We start from the raw sequence: 19,676 nt of genomic DNA, 5'->3' as shown, positions 1-19,676 counted from the left end.
AGGAAAGGAGAAGAAAAAGGCCCTGGTGGGAAGCTCATTGTACCTTCTGGTGGTTAGGATCACTACCCAGTTGTTTCACTGTCATTGTCACTAACCCAGTGCTTAGCACGGTGCAGGGCACACAGTTACACCAGTAAAGCATGGTAATTGCTGGATCTGTCTCTCTCTGTGCAGCTCCTCATGCCGATGGCCTTGCTCATATCAGGTGTCTGAAGGGGGCAGTTTCTGAGGATCTGTGTCCTGATGGCTTCTGAAGCTTCTACTCCAGATTCAAAGGCAGCAGTCTTCAGGAGAACCCAACAGTTCACATCTTTATTTGGTTATGCCGCCTGGCTCAAGTGAGTTCACAGATCTGTTAAAAGCATACTGTGGAATAGCTCCTGTGAGGTTCACAAACTAGCCTAAAAGTAGAGAAGCTACTTTGATCTTATCATGGAAGAAGAGCTTTAGCAGGTGGAACTCCATTCTATCAGCAGCTGCATGCTTTGTAATAGCCTGTGAGGTCCATTAGAAATGTCTTCTTTTGTCTGAAAGGAATTATTTGTCCAGTCTGAGGGAGGAACTTGATCTTTAACATGGATTTGGAATAAATATACCGAAATTGTTCTCACTGGGTAAATATTATTCAGTGATTCCCATGTTTCTCTCAAGTGGTTGTTGAAATATGCATTTGGTTAGAAAGTCTTCCTAGCGATTTGAGATTGCAATATAGTTTCTTCCCTGGAAGCCACGTTTTTATCCATTCCTTAATGAAAAGTTAAGAAGGCAGAAAATTTCCAAATGTAAGTTTAAAATATGTTTTAATAATTTATATTTTTAAATAATTACTTTAGAGTGTCTTATTAATCTGCTAAAATAACCAATTACTTTTTTTTTTTTTTTTTTTGCGGTAAGCAGGCCTCTCACTGTTGTGGCCTCTCCCATTGCGGAGCACACGCTCCGGACGCGTAGGCTCAGCGGCCATGGCTCACGGGCCCAGCCGCTCTGCGGCATGTGTGATCTTCCCGGACCGGGGCACGAACCCGTGTCTCCTGCATCGGCAGGCGGACTCTTAACCACTGTGCCACCAGAGAAGCCCAAATACTCTTAAATATAGTTATGTTTACTTGCCCAGTACATAACAGTTTCAGCTCTTTATTACCTGGCCTCCCTCCCCCTCCCTCTGCAGTGTACCGAGGTAACCCCTGAACTTCTCTCACTATAGATTAGTTTTCATATCCTGGGGTTTTATTCAGATGGAATCATAAAGGTTTTTTTTAGTTCATTGGTTTTGGTTTGGCTTCTTTCATTCAGCCTATTTATTTTAGATTTATCCCTTTTGTTGCATGTATCAATAGTTCATTATTTTTTATTGATGACTAGTATCCCAGTATATGGATATACTGCAATTAGTTTGAAATTTGTTGTTGTTTTTTTAATTATACCTCCAGTGAATATTTGTGTATTAGTTTTTGCATGGACACATGATTACTTTCTCTCAGGTAAATACTTAAGAGTGCAGTGTCTGGATCATATGGTAGATGTAAGATTAACATTGTTAAGAAACTGCCAAACTGGTTGCACCATTTTTCATTCCCTCCAGAAGTGTGTGAGAGTTCCATCCTCCACAACCTTGCCAATGCTTGGGATGATCAGTCTTTTTAATTTTAGCCACTCTCATGTGGATGTAGTGGTATCAGATTGTAGTTTTAATTTGCAATTCCCTAATGATGTTGTTGAGCATATTTTCATGTGCTTATTTGCTAATTCTATATCTTCTTTGGTGAAATTTATATTCAAAAATTTCCCCCATTTATTTATTATAGTGTCTTTGTTTTCCTAAATTACTTTTGATAGATTTTCTATATTCTGGATATAGGTCCTTTGTCAGATATGTAATTTGCACATATTTTCTCCCATTCAGTGCCTTGACTTTTCATTCTCACACCAGTATCTTAGGAAGGGCAGTTTTTAACTTAGAAGTCCAGTTTATGTATTAGTTCACTTATGGATTATAGTTTTGGTGTCTGATTTATGAAATCTTCACCTAACTCAGGGTCACAAGGATTTTTATCCTATATTTTGTCTAGAAGGTTGATAGCTTTAGGGTATATTTGGGTCTGTGATCCATTTTGAGTGGACTTTTGTGTATAATGTGATATGTGGGTCACAGTTTATATTCGTGTATATGATATCCACTTGTCCCAGCACTGTTTGTTGATAAGACTATCATTTCTCCACTGAATTGCCTTTGCCTCTTTTTCAAAAATCAGTTTTCCATGTATGTTTGCATCTGTTTCTGGACTCTTTATTATTTTCCTTCAATCTACTTATCTACCTTGATTCCAATACCACACTGCCTTGATTGCCGTAGGTTTATAGTAAGTCTTCAAATCTGGGAGTGTTCATCCTTCAACATTATTCTTCTTTTTCAAAGTTGTTTTTCATAGTCCATGGCCTCTCCATTTCCACATGAACTTCAGAATTGGCCCATAAATTTCTTTTAAAAATATTTTCTAAGATTTTTATTGGGATTGCATTGAATATATAGATCAATTTGGGGAGAGGTGCCATCTTAACAATACTGAATCTTCTGACCCTTCAAGACAGTTGCCTCTCAATTTATTTAAGTCTTCTTTAATTTTTCTGAGCAGTCGTTTGTAGTGTTCAGTACAGGCCTTGCACATTTGTGGACAGATTATAAGTATTTCACACTTTTTGATGCTATTATAAAGAGCATTATTTTGTAAATACAGTTTCCAATTACTATATTGTCACTGAACTGCCTGCAGCCAAATGCTTAACAATAGCCATTGCAGGAACTTTTTGGTTGAAAGCACAGGCTACCCCTAGGGTGGAAAACCTACTTAATGCATAACATGCTTTTGACTGTGTTTCTATATCAGCTTTTAGACATTATTGGCAATGTGCTGAAACTAGGCAGAAAAATGTCATGGAGCTAATTCCACATGACATCTACAGAAAAATTAGCCACTAAAAGAAAATAGTTACGGTAGCTTTTAACTTCATGTGTGGTTAGAATTGAACCAATTTAATTGTGGGGTTCTTCTTTTCTGTCCCCCAGCAAGTCCTCCTCAATGAATTCCTGGGTTCTCGGGTGGTGAAACAGACAGAAGGAGAGAACATGTATGTATATGAGCATGTATGTTTGTATGTATTTTGGGGAAACTGCCAGGAATCTTTATTATAAGGAATATTTGAGATTAATTCTGTAGTCATGTCAGCCCTGTTAACTTCCTAGCACATAATCGGAACCAAATCACAGTGGTTTGTTGTTCATTTATTTTCCAGCTTCACTTGGCCAGCATGGTTACCATGGTGACTCAGTGACTGCTGTGGGATTTGGCACAGATTGAACATCATTTTATAATTCTAACCTGAATTATTTATTACTATGATAGTTGTCAAGTGTTGCTTTTCTGATTTGCTCATTCCTTTCAGTTTGTTCATTGAAATTTGACTGGAGGTAGAGCTTTCTCTTCTCTCTATTTTAAAATTTATATCAGTATGACTCATAGATTCCTATTTTGCTCAGAGGGCTACCATCTGATGCTATATTTATTTTGATGCTCAAAATGTCCCAGAATCGGCCAACAGAGGCCGCTTTAAGTTGGCTTCTGTGTCTATTTGACACCTCCTTAGAATTCTTTGAACATGTACTTTGTTCTCTAAACCCGAGTATCTCCTAATGTGTAGAAAGAAAATTATGATCCCCACCTCAGAAAATCCCTTTGAGGAACTAAAGAGAAAAAGTCTGATAATTACAGCCTTCAGTGCGTGGCACCTATTAGGCCCTCAGCAGTTAGTTCCCCATTCCAACTTTGCTTACTTCATTCTGTCAATGTGATGCCTCTGGCATTACCATAGTAGCATGACCTCCAGGGAGAGTACTTGGACATGTAACACAAGCAGGGATAAGCACACATGTCCATGACGTGTGAGCTTCAGTGTCACTGCTGTGTGTGCAGAGGGGGCTGTGTGATGGAGCTGGGGAAGAGGAAAAGCACCACTGCACAGCTTCCAGTGAACTGAGAGGGGGCAGGCAGAACATCCTCACCTCTTCCCCTGTGTTTTATGTACTTTCCCTTCATCTCTATTTCCTCTCTATTCCATGTGCTGTCTTGTCTCCTTACAGTGGAACATCATAGAAGAGTGTGGACTTCGAGTCCCAGGAGCAGGATCCAATAGAGAAGAACCAAGTGTAATGTCGAGTCTACTAGACAGGTTCCTGGAACAAGAGTGTAAGGTAAGACACCACCCTTCCCTCCATTGTCTTCTATACATCAGGATAACAGTACTCAATGTTTCTGACCACCCAGGAGTATTGTGGGCTTTAGGTATGAGCCCATGTGGGAAAGCAATCTGTCCTCATAGGTGGGAGGGAAGGACCAGTGTACTTTCAAGTAATAACATTAACAGATACACCCCAGATATCATAGAACTCTGTATGGTAGGCATTAAATTAATGCTACACAATTGTTAGCTGTTTGGGTCAGGATTTCTCCAAGTAGGATCCTCAAAGCACTTCAAGACCCCAAAACTCACTTAGGGTCTTGTTAAAAATCCCAGATTCCTGGGTCCACCCCAGGTCTGCTGAATCAAAACCAGGGAGGTAGAATGTGAGGTGTCTACATTTTGAGTAACATCTCCAGTGTTTCTGGTATTCATCCCATTTTAAACAGCTCTGCTGTAGATTTGCAACAAACACTTCTTAAAATTTTGAATCCTTTAACGTCTAATTTCCTTGTCAACTTCTCCTGTACCTCAGTCTTAAATATTTGTCTCTGCTCTTATATGTCAAATAGGTGACAGTTCCTTCATGTAAGTAATATTTATTCAGAGATTTATATGTGAAGCACTGAACTAGGCACCAGGGACACAGCACAGAGAACAAGACAGGCAAGGTCCCTAGTGACATGCTCTGATTCACGTGCTCACAAGGTGACTCTGGCCACTGTGTGGGGAATGGACTGGACAGGGACAGGATAGCTATGGGGATTATCATTAGGAGAATTTGCAGGGTCCAGGGGAGAGACGAGGGTGTATCGGCCCTGAGCTGCAGCAGTGTGCAGAGGATGGGTGGCCTGGACAGGGCGTGTTGGAGGTAGGGCTGGAGGGACCTGCAGTGGGTGTGCACGGGAGGTATGTGAGGATAAGACAGGATCCTGCACGGGGCCTCAGCTTTATGTTTGGCCATGTGCAGAAATGGTGGTGTATTTCCTGAAATCAGTTGTTCCAAGTACTTTGAGATGTTCTCATAATTAGGTATCCAACAGTGGTTAACAGTGAAAGTTAATGATATACAAAATCTAACATTTGATGAATAGGATTCAGTTGTAAGACTATTAAGCTTTATTAAACATGTGTAAACTATAAAACTATAAAAATATCATATTGTCAGTATTTGTTTAAAGCAGCTAGCATTTAGTGAGCTGTTATTGTGTGCTTAGCACTGTTCTAATGGTTATGTATTAACTCAGTTCTCAAAGCAGCAGCCCATGACGTAGGGATGGTTGTTTTCCCCCTTTTACAGAAGCGGTAACTGAAGCGCAGAGTGGTTCTTTCAATCTCCCAAGATCAGAGAGCCAGGTATCCCAATATCTCTGCAGTAGAAGTTTTAAAATATTGGTATTCAGGACCATTTATCCTTGTAAAGACCAAAACACAAAGCCATATTTGTTTAGAAACGTTTCGTCTTCTACAGTAAGTATTGCACAATCCCAATTTTATATATAAGGCAATTGAGTGACTCTAAGGTGAAGTAAGAGTATTCCAACTCACACAGTTTATAAGTGGCAGAAGGACGGTTTGGACCTAGTCTGTCTCCATAGAACACACTCCTAACCAATACACCTAGGAAGAAGAAAGAGACATTTGTTGAACTATGTCAGCCCACGATGGGTGATGTTAGGTTAGGGCAATCCATATCTCTTTGGGTGGAAACTATGCTTCATTAGTCATTTTGCCATGTACCAGATGGTATTTATTTAATAAAAAAGTAATGATTATAGAAAAAAAAAAGTCTAAGATGAACAAAGCCAGACCCTAGTTAAAGTGGTAAGGACATATTTTAATCAGTAATATACTATTATGACAGGGAAAAGAGTCCAGCGTGAACTGACCCCAACTTCAATTTGTACAGAGGTGACTAGGCTTTTCAAAGTGAGCATGAGGGAAAAGGGAGGGGGTAAGTAGGGGCAGTACAGCCAGGGAAGTAAAAATTACAAAAAGCAGGAAAGGGGTGTTCATCCATGTGAAACCCATTTGGGTTTCTAACTGGCACTTGAATTCAGGTTAGATTTCTACCCTCCTACAGAGTCTGGGAGAGAAGGTCCTCTCCTCATGTGTTAGCAGGAACAAATAGTAAATTGTCCTAGAAGACTTGAGTGTTCTCAGACAATCACTTTAAGGGAACTTAGGGTCATCTTAGGGATGCAGGCTTGAGCTGTTAGAAACTACGTTAGTGTTTTGTTCAAGACTATTGGCCAGGTTGAAGCCTGGTTCAAAAGAGAGCTAAGAGGAGTGTAACTAGTGTTTGGTCAAGGAGAGAATGTTTTTCAAGGGCAATAATTATCATTTTTAAATTTTTATTGAAGTATAGTTGATTTACAATGTTGTGTTTGTTTTGGTATAAGCAAAGTGATTCAGTTTTATGCATATATATGTATATATTTGTTTCCATATTATTTTCCATTATGGTGTATTATAAGATATTGAATATAGTTCCCAGTGCTATATAGTAAGACCTTGCTGTTTATCTATTTTATATACACTAGTTTTTATCTGTTAATCCCAAACTCCTAGTTTATCTCTCTCCCCCAACATCCCCTTTGGTAACCATAAGTTTGTTTTCTGTCTGTGAGTCTATTTCTGTTTTGTAAATAAGTTCATTTATATTATATTTTAGATTCCACATATAAGTGATGTCATACAGTATTTGTCTTTTTCTTTCTGACTTACTTCACTTAATATGATAATCTCTAGTTGCATCCATGTTGCTGCAAATGGCATTTTTTCATTCTTTATTATGGCTGAGTAGTATTCCATTGTATATATGTACCACGTCTTCTTTATCCATTCATCAGTCGATGGGCATTTAGGTTGCTTCCATGTCCTGGCTATTGAATATAGTGCTGCAATAGACATAGGGGTGCATGTATCTTTTCGAATTATGGTTTTCTCTGGATATATGCCCAGGAGTGGGATTGCTGGATCATATGGTAGCTTTATTTTTAGTTTTTTAAGGAAGCTCCATACTGTTTTCCATAGTGGCTGCACCAATTTACATTCCCACCAAGAGTGTAGGAGGGTTCCTTTTTCTCCACACCTTCTGCAGCATTTATTATTTGTAGACTTTTTAATGATGGCCATTCTTACCAGAGTGAGGTGATATTTCATTGTACTTTCGATTTACATTTCCCTAATAATTAGCAATGTTGAGCATCTTTTCATGTGCTATTTGGCCATCTGTATGTCTTCTTTGGAGAAATGTCTATTTGCGTCTTTTGTCAAGGGCAATAATTATAGAAACAAATGGAAAAAGGGAATAATAATTATAGTTCCTATGCATTAGACAACTTGGATGTTAAAATAATTACTTGGACTTCCATTATGAATTATTTTCCCTTTTATGAACTCAAGGTGCTTTTTACATGGGAACCACATTTCTCTGTGCTCTAGGCTCCACTGGTTGGGAGGCCAGGATGGTCTGATAGGTGAGGCCAGAGGAAAAATTCCTGGAAATATGCAGTATGTGCTCTTGAGTATGGTTCCTTTTAATCAACATGATGTATGTATGAGTGATTTACGTTACTGTCATCTAGAGTTGTAGATCATTCATTCTCATTAGTGTATAGTATAGTATTACATTGTGTGGATATTTCATAATATATGTATCTGGACTTTTTGATGATGGCCATTCCGACTGGTGTCAGATGATACCTCATTTTAGTTTTGATTTGCATTCCTCTAATGATTAGTGATGTTGAGATGTTGAGCACCCTTTCATGTGTTTGTTGGCAATCTGTATATCTTCTTTGGAGAAATGTCTATTTAGGTCTTTTGCCCATTTTTGGATTGGGTTGATTGATTTTTTGATATGGAGCTACATGAGCTGCTTGTATATTTTGGAGTTTAATCCTTTGTCAGTTGCTTCATTTGCAAATATTTTCTCCTATTCTGAGGGTTGTCTTTTCATCTTGTTTATGGTTTCCTTTGCTGTGCAAAAGCATTTACGTTTCATTAGGTCCCACTTGTTTATTTTTGTTTTTATTTCCATTTCTCTAAGAGGTGGGTCTAAAAGGATCTTGCTGTGAATCATGTCATAGAGTGTTCTGCCTATGTTTTCCTCTAAGAGTTTTAGAGTGTCTGGCCTTACATTTAGGTCTTTAATCCATTCTGAGTTTTTTTTTGGTGAAAATCATCTTTATTTATTTATTTAAAAATTAATTTATTTTCTTTTATTTAGTTTTGGCTGTGTTGGGTCTTCGTTGCTGCCCGCGGGTTTTCTTTAGTTGCGACAAGCAGGGGCTACTTTTCATTGTGGTGCACAGGGTTCTCATTGCGGTGCCTTCTCTTGTTGCGGAGTATGGGCTCTAGGCATGTGGGCTTCAGTAGTTGTGGCCTGCAGGCTCTAGAGCACAGGCTCAGTAGTTGTGGCCCATTGGTGTAGTTGCTCCATGGCATGTGGGATCTTCCTGGACCAGGGCTCGAACCCATGTCCCCTGCAATGGCAGGGGGATTCTTAACCACTGCGCCACCAGGGAAGCTGGAAAATCATCTTTATTTTTATCGTTTTTTTAACATCTTTATTGGAGTATAACTGTTTTATAATGGTGTGTTAGTTGCTGCTTTACAACAAAGTGAATCAGTTATACATATACATATGTTCCCATATCTCTTCCCTCTTGTGTCTCCCTCCCTCCCACCCTCCCTATCCCACCCCTCTAGGTGGTCACAAACCACCTAGCTTATCGCCCTGTGCCATGCGGCTGCTTCCCACTAGCTATCCACCCTACGTTTGGTAGTGTGTATATGTCCAAGCCACTCTCTCACTTCGTCACAGCTTACCCTTCCCCCTCCCCATGTCCTAAAGTACATGCTCTAGTAGGTCTGTGTTTTATTCCCATCCTACCCTAGTCTCTTCATGACATTTTTTTTCTTAGATTCCATATATGTGTCTTAGCATACAGTATTTGTTTCTCTCCTTGACTTACTTCACTCTGTATGACAGACTCCAGGTCTATCCACCTCATTACAAATAACTCAGTTTCATTTCTTTTTCTGGCTCAATAATATTCCATTGTATGTATGTGCCACATCTTCTTTATCCATTCATCTGTTGATGGACACTTAGGTTCCTTCCATGTCCTAGCTATTGTAAATAGAGCTGCAATGAACATTTTGGTACATGACTCTTTTTGAATTATGGTTTTCACAGGGTATATGCCCAGTAGTGGGATTGCTGGGTCATATGGAACTTCTGTATGTAGTTTTTTAAGGAACCTCCATACTGTCCTCCATAGTAGCTGTATCAATGTACATTTCCACCAGCAGTGCAAGAGTATTCCCTTTTCTCCACACCCTTTCCTGGTTTTATTGTTACTAGAGTTTTTGATGATGGCCATTCTGACCGGTGTAAGATGATATCTCATTGTAGTTTTGATTTGCATTTCTCTAATGATTAATGATGTTGAGCATTCTTTCATGTGTTTGTTGGCAATCTGTATATCTTCTGTGGAGAAATGTGTTTAGGCCTTCTGCCCATTTTTGGATTCGGTTGTTTTTTCTTTTGTTATTGAGCTGCATGAGTTGCTTATAAATTTTGGAGATTAATCCTTTGTCAGTTGCTTCATTTGCAAATATTTTCTCCCATTCTGAGGGTTGTCTTTGCATCTTGATTATGGTTACCTTTGCTGTGTAAAAGATTTAAGTGTCATTAGGACCCATTTTTTAATTTTTGTTTTAATCTCCATTTCTCTAGGAGTTGGGTCAAAAAGGATCTTGCTGTGATTGATGTCATAGAGTGCTCTGCCTATGTTTTCCTCTAAGAGTTTGATAGTGTCTGGCCTTACATTTAGGTCTTTAACCCATTTTGAGTTTATTTTCGTGTATGGTGTTAGGGAGTGTTCTAATTTCATACTTCTAAAGGTAGCTGTCCAGTTTTCCCAGCACCACTTATTGAAGAGGCTGTCCTTTCTCCACTGTGTTTCCTTCCCTCCTTTATCAAAGATAAGGTGACCATATGTGTGTGGGTTTATCTCTGGGCTTTCTATCCTGTTCCATTGATCTATATTTCTGTTTTTGTGCCAGTACCATACTGTCTTGATTACTGTAGCTTTGTAGTTTAGTCTGAAGTCTGGGAGCCTGATTCCTCCAGCTCCGTTTTTCTTTCTCAAGATTGCTTTGGCTATTCGGGGTCTTTTGTGTTTCCATACAAATTGTGAAATTTTTTGTTCTAGTTCTGTAAAAAATGCCAGTGGTAGTTTGATAGGGATTGCATTGAATCTGTAGACTGCTTTGGGTAATAGAGTCATTTTCACAATGTTGATTCTTCCACCCAAGAACATGGTATATCGCTCCATCTATATGTGTCATCTTTAATTTCTTTAATCAGTGTCTTATAGTTTTCTGCATACAGGTCTTTTGTCTCCTTAGGTAGATTTATTCCTAGATATTTTATTATTTTTGTAGCAATGGTAAATGGGAGTGTTTTCTTAATTTCCCTCTCAGATTTTTCATCATTAGTGTATAAGAATGCCAGAGATTTCTGAGCATTAATTTTGTATCCTGCTACTTTACCAAATTCATTGATTAACTCTAGTAGTTTTCTGGTGGCATCCTTAGGATTCTCTATGTATAGTATCATGTCATCTGCAAACAGTGACAGCTTTACTTCTTCTTTTCCGATTTGGATTCCTTTTATTTCTTTTTCTTCTCTGATTGCTGTGGCTATAACTTCCAAAACGATGTTGAATAAGAGTGGTGAGAGTGGGCAACCTGTCTTGTTCCTTATCTTAGTGGAAATGGTTTCAGTTTTTCACCATTGAGAACGATGCTGGCTGTGGGTTTGTCATATATGGCCTTTATTATGTTGAGGAATGTTCCCTCTATGCCTACTTTCTGCAGGGTTTTTATCATAAATGGGTGTTGAATTTTGTCAAAAGCTTTCTCTGCATCTATTGAGATGATCATATGGTTTTTCTCCTTCAGTTTGTTGATATGGTGTATCACGTTGATTGATTTGCGTATATTGAAGAATCCTTGCATTCCTGGAATAAACCCCACTTGATCATGGTGTATGATCCTTTTAATGTTCTGTTGGAATCTGTTTGCTAGTATTCTGTTGAGGATTTTTGCATCTATGTTCGTCAGTGATATTGGGCTGTAGTTTTCTTTCTTTGTGACGTCTTTGTCTGGTTTTGGTGTCAGGGTGATGGTGGCCTCATAGAATGAGTTTGGGAGTGTTCCTCCCTCTGCTATCTTTTGGAAGAGTTTGAGAAGGATAGGTGTTAGCTCTTCTCTAAATGTTTGATAGAATTTGCCTGTGAAGCCATCTGGTCCTGGGCTTTTGTTTATTGGAAGATTTTGAATCACAGTTTCAATTTCAGTGCTTGTGATTGGTCTATTCATATTTTCTGTTTCTTCCAGGTCCAGTGTCTGAAGGTTGTGCATTTCTAACAATGTGTCTGTTTCTTCCAGGTTGTCCATATTATTTACATACAGTTGCTTGCAGTAACCTCTAATAATCTTTTGTATTTCTGCTGTGTCAGTTGTCACGTCTCCTTTTTTATTTCTAATTCTATTGATTTGCGTCTTCTCCCTTTTTTTCTTGATGAGTCTGGCTAATGGTTTATCAATTTTGTTTATCTTCTCCAAGAACCAGCTTTTAGTTTTATTGATCTTTGCTGTCGTTTCCTTCATTTCTTTTTCATTAATTTCTGATCTGATCTTTATGATTTCTTTTCTTCTGCTAAATTTGGGCGTTTTTTGTTCTTCTTTCTCTAATTGCTTTAGGTGCAAGGTTAGGTTTTTTATTCAAGATGTTTCTTAAGGTAGGATTGTATTGCTATAAACTTCCCTCTTAGAACTACTTTTGCTGCATCCCATGGGTTTTGGGTCGTCATGTCTCCATTGTCATTTGTTTCTAAGTATTTTTTTTATTTCCTCCTTGATTTCTTCAGTGATCACTTCGTTATTAAGTAGTGTATTGTTTTGCCTACTTGTGTTTGTATTTTTTACAGATCTTTTCCTGTAACTGATATCTAATCTCATAGCATTGTGGTCGGAAAAGATACTTGTTACGATTTCAATTTCCTTAAATTTACCAAGGCTAGATTTGTGACCCAAGGTATGATCTATCATGGAGAATGTTCCATGAGCACTTGAAAAAAATGTGTATTCTGTTGTTTGTGGATGGAATGTCTTATAAATATCAATTAAGTCCATCTTGAGTAATGTATCATTTACAGCTTGTGTTTCCTTATTTATTTTCATTTTGGATGATCTGTCCATTGGTGACAGTGGGGTGTTAAAGTCCCCTACTATGATTGTGTTACTGTCGATTTCCCCTTTTATGGCTGTTAGTATTTGCCTTATGTATTGAGGTGTTCCTATTTTGGGTGCATAAATATTTACAATTGTTAAATCTTCTTCATGGATCAATCCCTTGATTATTATGTAGTGTCCTTCTTTGTCTCTTGTAATAGTTTTTATTTTAAAGTCTATTTTGTCTGATATGAGAATTGCTACTCCAGCTTTCTTCTGCTTTCCATTTGCATGGAATATCTTTTTCCATCCCCTCACTTTCAGCCTGTATGTGTCCCTAGGTCTGAAGTGGGTCTCTTGTAGACAGCACATATATGGGTCTTGTTTTTGTATCCATTTGGCCAGTCTGTGTCTTTTGGTGGGAGCATTTAATCCATTTACCTTTAAGGTAATTATCGATATGTATGTTCGTATTACCATTTACTTAATTGTTTCAGGTTTGTTCTTGTAGGTCTTTTCCTTCTCTTGTGTTTCTTGCCTAGAAAAAGTTCCTTTAGCATTTGTTGTAAAGTTGGTTTGGTTGTGCTGAACTCTCTCAGCTTTTGCTTGTCTGTTAAGGTTTTACTTTTTGCATTGAATCTGAATGAGATCCTTGCTGGATAGAGTAATCTTGGTTGTAGGTTTTTCTCTTTCAATACTTTAAATATGTCCTGCCACTCCCTTCTGGCTTGGAGAGTTTCTGCTGAAAGATAAGCTGTTAATCTTATGGGCATTCCCTTGTGTTTTATTTGTTGTTTTTCCCTTGCTGCTTTTTTTGTGTGTGTGTGGTATGCAGGCCTCTAGCTGTTGTGGCCTCCCCCAATGCGGAGCACAGGCTCCAGACGCGCAGGCTCAGCGGCCATGGCTCATGAGCCCAGCCGCTCCGTGGCATGTGCGATCTTCCCGGACCGGGGCACGAACCTGTGTCCCCTACATCGGCAGGCAGACTCTCAACCACTGTGCCACCAGGGAAGCCCGTCCCTTGCTGCTTTTAATATGTTTTCTTTGTATTTAATTTTTGATAGTTTGATTAATATGTGTCTTGGCGTGTTTCTCCTTGGATTTATCCTGTATGGGACTCTTTGTGCTTCCTGGACTTGATTGACTATTTCCTTTCCCATATTAGGGAAGTTTTCAACTGTAATCTCTTCAAATATTTTCTCAGTCCCTTTCTTTCTCCCTTCTTCTTCTGGGACTCCTATAATTCGAATGTTGGTGCGTTTAATGTTGTCCCAGAGGTCTCTGAGACTGTGCTCAGTTCTTTTCATTCTTTTTTCTTTATTCTGCTCTGCAGTAGTTTTTTCCACTATTTTATCTTCCTGGTCACTTATCTGTCCTTCTGCCTCAGTTATTCTGCTATTGATCCTATCTAGAGTATTTTTCATTTCATTTATTGTGTTGCTCATTGTTGCTTGCTTTCTCTTTATTTCTTCTAGCTCCTTTTAAAATGTTTCTTGCATTTTGTCTATTCTATGTCCAAGATTTTGGATCATCTTTACTATCATTATTCTGAATTCTTTTTGAGGTACACTGCCTATTTCCTCTTCATTTGTTACCTTGCTCCTTCATCTGCTCTATGTTTTTCTGTGTTTTCATTTTGCTTACTGTGTTTGGGGTCTCCTTTTTGCAGGCTGCATGTTCATACTTCCTATTGTTTTTGGTGGCTGTCCACAGTGGCTAAAGTTGGTTCAGTAGGTTGAGTAGGTTTCTTGGTTGGGGGAACTAGTGCCTGTGGTCTGGTGGATGAAGCTGGAACTTGTCTTTTTGGTGGGCAGGCCCACGTCTGGTGGTGAGTTTTGGGATGTCTGTAGCCTTATTATGATTTTAGGCTGCCTCTCTGCTAATGGATGGGGCTGTAGTCCTGTCTTGCTAGTTGTTGGGCTTAGGGTGTCCAGCACTGTAGCTTGCTGGTCGTTGAGTGAAGCTGGGTCTTGCTATTGAGATGGATATCTCTGGGAGATTTATGCCGTTTGATATTACATGGAGCTGGGAGTTCTCTTGTGGACCAGTGTCCTGAAGTTGGTTCTCCCACCTCAGAGACACAGCCCTGATGCCTGGCTGGAGCACCAAGAGCCTTTAATCCACCCGGCTCAGAATAAAAGGGAGATAAAATAGAAAGGAAAGAAAGGAAGGAAGGAAGAAAGGCAGGGAGAAAGGAAGGAAGGAAGAAAGGAAGGTAGGAAGAAAGGAAGGGAGAAATGAAGGAAGGAAGAAAGCAAGAATAGAAGGAAGGAATAAAGGGAGGGAGGAAGGGAGGAAGACAGGGAGGAAGACAGGAAGGAAGACAGGATGAAAGAGGAAGAAAGGAGGGAAGAAAGGAAGTATGAACGAAAGGAAGAAAGAAAAGAAAATAAAGTAGCATAAAATAAAGTTATTAAAAAAATAATTATTAAGAAGAAAAATTTGATTAAAAAACACCCGGTTCAGTCAGAACCCTAGGAAAAATGGTGAAAGCAAAGCTATACAGACAAAATCTCACACAGCAGCACACACATACACACTCACAAAAAGAGAAAAAGGGGAAAATAATAATATATCTTGTTCCCAAAGTCCACCTCCTCAACTTGGGATGATTCGCTGTCTATTCAGGTATTCCACAGATGCAAGGCACTTCAAGTTGATTGTAGAGCTTTAATCTGCTGCATCTGAGGCTGCTGGGAGAGACCTCCCCCTCTCCTCTTTGTTTGCACAGCTCCTGGGGTTCAGCTTTGGACTTGGCCCCACCTCTGCACATAGGTCGTCTGAGGACGTCTTCTCTTCGCTCAGACAGGACAGGGTTAAAGGAGCAGCTGATTCGGGGGCTCTGGCTCAGGCCAGGGGGAGAGAGGTGCATGGATGCATGGCGAGCTCACGGCAGCAGAGGCCGGCGTGATGCTGCACTGGCCCGAGGCATGCTGCGCGTTCTCCCGGGAAAGCTATCCCTGCATCCCTGGACCCTGGCAGTGGCGGGCTGCACCTCCCAGGAGGGGAGGTGTGGAGAGTGACCTGTGCTCACACACAGGCCTCTTGGTGGCAGCAGCAGTGGCAGCCTTAGCATCCCACGCCCATCTCTGGAGTCTGCGCTGACAGCTGCAGCTCACGCCCGTCTCTGGAGCTCCTTTAAGCGGTGTGCTTAATCCCCTCTCCTCACGCCCCAGGAAGCAAAGAGGGAAGAAAAGGTCTCTTGCCTCTTTGGCAGCTCCAGATTTCTCCTGTACTCCCTCCCAGCTAGCCGTGGTGCACTAACCCCTTCAGGCTGTGTTCATGCAGCCAACCCCAGTCCTCTCCCAGCTTCCAACCCTGAGTTTATTTTTGTGTATCGTGTTAGGGAGTGTTCTAATTTCATTCTTTTACATGTAGCTGTCCAGATTTCCCAGCACCACTTACTGAAGAGGCTGTCTTTTCTCCATTGTATGTTCTTACCTCCTTTGTCAAAGATAAGGTGACCATACTGTGTGGGTTTATCTCTGGGCTTTCTGTCCTGTTCTTTTGATCTGTATTTCTGTTTTTGTGCCAGTACCATATTGTCTTGATTACTGTAACTTTGTAGTATAGTCTGAAGTCAGGGTGCCCGATTCCTTCAGCTCTGTTTATCTTTCTCAAGATTGCTTTGGCTATTCGGGGTCTTTTCTGTTTCCAAACAAATTGTAAAACTTCTTATTCTAGTTCTGTGAAAAATGTCATTGGTAATTTGATAGGGATCACATTGAATCTGTAGATTGCTTTGGGTAGTATAGTCATTTTCACAGTATTGATTCTTCCAATCCAAGCACATGGTATACCTCTTCATCTGTTTGTGTCATCTTTAATTTTTTTCATCAGTATGTTAAGTTTTCTGTGTACAGGTCTTTTGCCTCCTTAGGTAGGTTTATTCCTAGGTATTTTATTCTTTTTGTTGCAATGGTAAATGAGAATGTTTCCTTAATTTCTCTTTCAGATTTTTCTTTGTTAGTGTAAAGGAATGCAAGAGATTTCTGTGCATTACTTTTGTATCCTGCTACTTTACCAAATTCATTGATTAGCTATAGTAGTTTTCTGGTGGCATCTTTAGGATTTTCTATGTATAGTAGCATGTCATCTGCAAACAGTGACAGTTTTACTTCTTCTTTTCCAATTTGTATTCCTTTTATTTCTTTTTCTTCTCTGATTGCTGTGGATAAAACTTCCAAAACTATGTTGAAAAATAGTGGTGAGAGTGGGCACACTTGCCTTCTTCCTGATCTTACTGGAAATGCTTTCAGTTTTTCACCATTTAGAATGAATTTTGCTGTGGGTTTATCGTATATGGCTTTTTAATATTGAGATAGGTTTCCTCTATGCCCACTTTCTGGAGAGTTTTTATCATAAGTTGGTGTTGAATTTTGTCAAAAGCTTCTTTGCATCTATTGAGATCATCATATGGTTTTTATCCTTCAGTTTGTTGATATGGTGTATCACGTTCATTGATTTGCGTATATTGAAGAATCCTTGCATTCCTGGGATAAACACCATTTGATCATGGTGCATGATCCTGTTAATGTGCTGTTGGATTTTGTTTGCTAGTATTTTGTTGATGATTTTTGCATCTATGTTCATCAGTGATATTGGCCTGTAGTCTTCTTTTTTCTGTGACATCTTTGTCTGGTTTTGGTGTCAGGGTGATTGTGGCCTCTTCGAATTAGTTTGAGAGTGTTCCTCCCTCTGCTATCTTTTGGAAGAGTTTGAGAAGGATAGGTGTTAGCTCATCTCTAAATGTTTGATATAATTCACCTGTGAATCCATCTGGCCCTGGGCTTTTGATTGTTGGAAAATATTTAAGCACAGTCTCAATTTCAGTGCTTGTGATTGGTCTGTTCATAGTTTCTATTTCTTCCTGGTTCAGTCTTGGAGGGTTGTGCTTTTCTAAGAATTTGCGCATTTCTTCCAGGTTGTCCATTTTATTGGCATATAATTGCTTGTAGTAGTCCCTCATGATCCTTTGTACTTCTGCAGTGTCAGTTGTTACTTCTCCTTTTACATTTCTAATTCTGTTGATTTGAGTCTTCTGCCCTTTTTCTCCTGATAACTCTGGCTAATGGTTTATCAATTTCGTTTATCTTCTCAAAGAACCAGACTTTAGTTTTATTGATTTTTGCTATTGTTTTCTTCATTTGTTTTTCATTTATTTCTGATCTGATCTTTATGATTTCTTTCCTTCTGCTAAATTTGTTTTTTTGTTGTTGTTGTTCTTCTTCTTTCTCTATTTGCTGTAGGTATAAGGTTAGGTTGTTTATTTGAGATGTTTCTTCTTTCTTGAGGTAGTATTATATTGCTATAAACTTCCCTCTTAGAACTGTTTTTGCTGCATCCCATAGGTTTTGGGTCATCGTGTTTTCATTGTCATTTGTTTCTAGGTATTTTTTGACTTCCTCTTTGATTTCTTAAGTGATCTCTTAGTTATTTAGTAGCATATTATTTGGCTTCTATGTGTTTGTATTTTTTACAGTTTTTTTCCTGTAATTGATATCTAGTCTCATAGTGTTGTGGTTGGAAAAGATGCTTGATATGATTTCAATTTTCTTAACTTTTCCAAGGCTTGATTTGTGACTCAAGGTGTGATCTATCCTGGAGAAAGTTCCATTTGCACTTGAGAAGAAAGTGTATTCTGTTGATTTTGGATGGAATGTACTGTAAATATTGATTAAGTCCATTTGGTCTAATTGTCACTTAAAGCTTTTGCATTCTTATTTATTTTCTGTTTGGATGACCTTTCCGTTGGTGTAAGTGGGGTGTTAAGGTCCCCTACTATTATTGTGTTACTGTTGATATCCCCTTTTATGGCTGTTAGCATTTGCCTTATGTATTGAGGTGCTCCTATGTTGGGTATATAGATATTTACAATTGTTATATCTTCTTCTTGGATTTATCCCTTGATCATTATATAGTGTTCTTCCTTATCTCTTGTAATAGCCTTTATTTTAAAGTCTATTTTGTCTGATATGTGTGTTCCTCCTCCAGCTTTCTGTTGATTTCCATTTGCATGGAATATCTTTTTCCATCCCCTCACTTTCAGTCTGTATGAGTCCCTACATCTGAAGTGGTCTTTTTTAGATAGCATATATATGGGTCTTGTTTTTGTATCCATTCAGCTAGTCTGTGTCTTTTGGTTGGAACATTTAATGCATTTATATTTAAGGTAATTATTGATATGTATGTTCCTATTACCATTTTCTTAATTGTTTTGGGTTTGTGTTTTTTTAATTTATTAAATTTATTTATTTTGGGCTGTGTTGGGTCTTTGTTGCTGCACATGGGCTTTCTGTAGTTGTGGGGAGGGTCCCCCTTCTTTGTGGTGCGCAGCATTGTCATTGGGGTGGCTTTTCTTGTTCTGGAGCATGGGCTCTAGCCGCGCTTGGGCTTCAGTAATTGTGTCGCATTGGCTCAGTAGTTGTGGCTCGCCGACTCTAGAGTGCAGGCTCCATAGTTGTGGTGCACGGGCTTAGTTGCTCCACAGCATGTGGGATCTTCCCAGACCAGGGCTTGATCCCCTGTCCCCTGCATTGGCAGGCAGGTTCTTAACCACTGCACCACTTGGGAAGCCCCTTGTGTTTGTTTCTATAGGTTTTTTCTTTCTCTTGTGTTTCCTGCCTAGAGAAGTTCCTTTAGCTTTTGTTGTAAAGCTGTTTTGTGGTGCTAAATTCTCTTAACTTTTGATTGTCTCTAAAGCTTTTAATTTCTCCGTCAAATCTGAATGAGATCCTTGCTGGTTAGAGTAATCTTGGTTGTAGGTTTTTCCCTTTAATCACTTTAAATATGTCCTGCCACTCCCTTCCGGCCTGCAAAGTTTCTGCTGAAAGATCAGCTGTTAACCTCATGTGAATTCCCGTGTATGTTATTTGTTGCTTTTCCCTTGCTGCTTTTAATAGTTTTTCTTTGTGTTTAATGTTTGTCAGTTTGATTAATATGTGTCTTGGTGTGTTTCTCCTTGGGTTTATCCTGTATGGGACTCCCTGCGCTTCCTGGACTTGATTGAGTATTTCCTTTCTCATGTTGGGAAGTTTTTGACTATATTCTCTTCAAATATTTTCTCAGACCCTTTCTTTTTTTCTTATCCTCCTGGGATGCCTATAATGCTACTGTCGGTGCACTTATGTTGTCCCAGAGGTCTGTAGACTGTCGTCCATTCTTTTCATTCTTTTTTCTTTATTCTGCTC

At 39.2% G+C, this 19,676-nt stretch overlaps 1 long non-coding RNA gene across 1 annotated transcript in view; it reads left to right on the top strand.

The window, feature by feature from the left end:
• LOC131748069 (uncharacterized) overlaps positions 1–19,676 on the top strand; it is a 75,428-nt gene that overhangs the window by 20,502 nt on the left and 35,250 nt on the right. Inside the window, exons 5-7 of the long non-coding RNA XR_010838713.1 lie at positions 175–338; positions 3,065–3,126; positions 4,136–4,246. This is a non-coding gene — a long non-coding RNA (uncharacterized lncRNA). The remainder of the gene's footprint in view (positions 1–174; positions 339–3,064; positions 3,127–4,135; positions 4,247–19,676) is intronic.

This window comes from Kogia breviceps, chromosome X (genome assembly GCF_026419965.1).
Source record: "Kogia breviceps isolate mKogBre1 chromosome X, mKogBre1 haplotype 1, whole genome shotgun sequence".
Taxonomy (NCBI): domain Eukaryota; kingdom Metazoa; phylum Chordata; class Mammalia; order Artiodactyla; family Physeteridae; genus Kogia; species Kogia breviceps.
The sequence above is the reverse complement of the archived record's forward strand: the minus strand, read 5'-3'. Positions and strand labels throughout refer to the sequence as shown.